The sequence below is a fragment of the Monodelphis domestica genome, chromosome 1, assembly GCF_027887165.1.
Source record: "Monodelphis domestica isolate mMonDom1 chromosome 1, mMonDom1.pri, whole genome shotgun sequence".
Lineage (NCBI taxonomy): Eukaryota > Metazoa > Chordata > Mammalia > Didelphimorphia > Didelphidae > Monodelphis > Monodelphis domestica.
In genome coordinates this window covers 595,673,464-595,676,611 of record NC_077227.1, presented here as the reverse complement: position 1 = coordinate 595,676,611, position 3,148 = coordinate 595,673,464, and the positions used below count along the sequence as shown (strand labels likewise).

At 29.0% G+C, this 3,148-nt stretch overlaps 1 protein-coding gene and 1 long non-coding RNA gene across 2 annotated transcripts in view; both read right to left on the bottom strand.

Moving 5' to 3' along the window:
• XKR6 (XK related 6) overlaps positions 1 to 3,148 on the bottom strand; it is a 391,398-nt gene that overhangs the window by 303,007 nt on the left and 85,243 nt on the right. The window lies entirely within an intron of this gene.
• The window catches only part of LOC107649372 (uncharacterized), an 85,565-nt gene that overhangs the window by 26,414 nt on the left and 56,003 nt on the right, over positions 1 to 3,148 (bottom strand). Inside the window, exon 3 of the long non-coding RNA XR_008915588.1 lies at positions 2,410 to 2,522. This is a non-coding gene — a long non-coding RNA (uncharacterized LOC107649372). The remainder of the gene's footprint in view (positions 1 to 2,409; positions 2,523 to 3,148) is intronic.

Below are 3,148 nucleotides of genomic sequence, written 5' to 3'. Positions count from 1 at the left end.
CTAAAAAACAAAAAGGAAAAAAAATTAAACAATGTCAAAAGTAAAAAGACTTAGAAAAGAGCAACATTTAATATCAAATTTATAGCAACATTTTCAAGATAATCTTAAAAGCCTTATGAAGTAAATATTTACATTAGCTTGAACATGACAACACTAAAAGCTAAACAATGCTTTCTGTCCTAACCATAAAGTTGTGTATTCAAATGTGACTTTTTCTAGAAGAATATTGTTTTACTACATAAAAATAAAATGAACATAAAATTCTACTCATACAAGCATGACCCTTGTAATCATTTAATCAATACTGGGTCCAAAAGTCATCCATCCTAATAATCATTACCTATTTTAATATCCTATCCCACAAATTTGGCTATAATCACACCGTCAGCCATATCACAGTAACTAATTTTCAGTGTTGAGAGTACTATATATTTAGAAAATAGTTTTTGATTATGTATAATTTATGCTCCCACAAATGAATGGCAGTAAAGTCATGTGGTCGAACAGTAAAATCTTCATCATCTCTCATGAATTATATAACTTTTTTAAAATTAAAAAAAGATATGTTATAGAACATGTATCACTAAAAATACAACTATATTCAAGACAGTTTCTATATAAGCTTTAATCAAAGGAACAGTTTTGTATGGCTAAAAGAATTATTCTTTCCTAACGAGACAGTTATTTCTTATTAAAATAAATGTGAATAACACACTTGACTTAAGGATACTAAAAGTTTTTCACCTTGTGCTTATAGATCACACTGACATGTCTATTCAAATTAGTTTATGCCAAGAAAATCATTAGAAGTTAACATATCCCATAGCACGGTAAAAACTGCATGAAAATATGTTCACTTAACTGATTCATATTGATTTTAGTTAGGAGAATGGTGGGTGCTTTAGTTAGGATAGTTTCTAGTTACAAAAAATATCAGAAAATTTTCATACTTATATATGGAGGTACACAATTTAAGTAGAAAACTCAATCAGAAAGCACAAGGGTTCATTTTTTAAACACATGATCAATTTTCATGGGCATTACTAAAAACCACAAATATAATGACCACAATTCAATTCAAAAGTTTGCGGCTATTAAGTAACATAAGTAGTAGAAATACATATAGTGCCCTAACCTCTACTGTACTGACAAATTATGTAAAATATGAAAGATTTTATAATGTGAAGCTAAATTTGGTCATAACAAATACTATTTTAAAATACCTATGTGCAAGTTGTAAAGCAACAAATATGGTATATATGAATTTCAATATTATAAATAAATTAATTTGGTTTTCTTCAAAATTTGTCCTAAATTTTATTTATCTGTGTCTTCTTTATTTATCATCCAAATGGTATGGCAACTTAAAGTTTATGTTCTCATCAAAAGACAAGGTAATTATTCCTGCTTCAATAACATGAATGCTTAGCTTAGGTTGAAAATATGTTAATAAACTATCTACAGCATACTATAGCAATTACTTTTGCTTTTAGCAAATACTGCCACCTTTTTTTAATATTTTGAAGAACAAGAAGAATGTCATAAAACCTCACTAATTTGGGATGATAGTATAAAATATGAATTATGAAACAGTGAAATCCTTTTAGAATACTATGGTGGGGGCAGGGTCAAGAGTAACGTTATATAACTTTGCTATTTTAAAAATATCAGCCTATGAAAACGATAGAGTTCAACAACCCACAGGATATCTAAATTTCTAAAATAATGAAGTATCATATAATGTGATTCTATAGCATTTTTCATAGATACACTTTTGTTACATTTAAATTACAAAATATATTATCAAAGATACATTAGAAAGTTTTAGAATTCAGAAGACCTACATTTTTCTAGTCCTAGTTCTGTCCATAACTTTCTTTTCATCTATAAAATAAAGTTTGGACTAGGTGACCCCTAAGATGCCTTTCCATATGACTCTAAATTATAACTATGTAAAATGAGACAAATCAAAAAAATTATAGTTCAAAATGAGTATAAACATCCAAGTCTTTTAAATAGGAAAATTAGCACATCAAAAGAACCTATTTCTTAAGTTTTATGTAAAAAAAAAAAGTATGGAAAAAATTACTGATTCCCTCCCTTATCTGTTAATAAAAACATTTTCAGAAGAGGAAGAAATCTTTCAAACTATAAATTTCTAATTAGTGAGGTTTTACCACAAATGTTTAAGTTAAAAGAACTATCTATAAACACATGAATATAGAAAATTAATTTATAGCACATAAAATCATTTTATTGAAGTAGTTATTTAATTTCTATGTAAAATAATATGTAATTGAATATGTTATGTCCACAAATCATAAAACAAAACATCTTAAACAGGAAGGAACTGGGATAGGAGGACAAAGACATGGAAAAACATGAAGGCCTCTCTTATTATTCCATTACCATTCTGTTTGAAGTGGTTTCAGGACGATGAGATCTCACACCTTCTAGTCAGAAATCAGATGACCTCAAAACAACCTCATTTCAGTCTTAGGCCTCATGTCTTTCTCTTAAAGCTAAAAATAAAAATACATATGAATGAACAAATGATTGTGAAATGATAATCTAGCATGACACTAAAATATAAAAATATTAGAAATCATTTTTAACACAGAAGAATGAATATGTACATATCACCACACATAGCATTCAGTGATCTCCAGTATTAACAGTTTTTGCCTATATTTTGCTTCCCCCTACCAACTTTGTGGTCAAGGAAAATTTATTTCTGTTGTAAATAAAGAGACATTTCACACCATTAATCATTTAAGGCTCTAACTCTTTTTTTGCAGTTAACCAACTCCCTACAATAAGCACCGATTATGAAAATGAATGGCCACTTTGGAGAAGTACCTGCTTTACACAGAAACTAAGGCAAGCTCATCAAACCAAATTAAAAAAAAAAAAATATATATATATATATATAAAGCCTTGCTTTCCCAAAACATACACCTAATTTACTGCTTCTAATTTCAAACAAGGGTCAGGCCCATCAACATGACCAGGTAAAGGAGGAAGCATCTGAAATGAAAATTTGGGTATTCCCCAGAGGACTCTCCCCCCTACCCACAAAAATCAAAGCTCTGGTAACTTTATTGGTACCAACACAACCAACAACCCAAGGACACAAGCCATTTGTGGA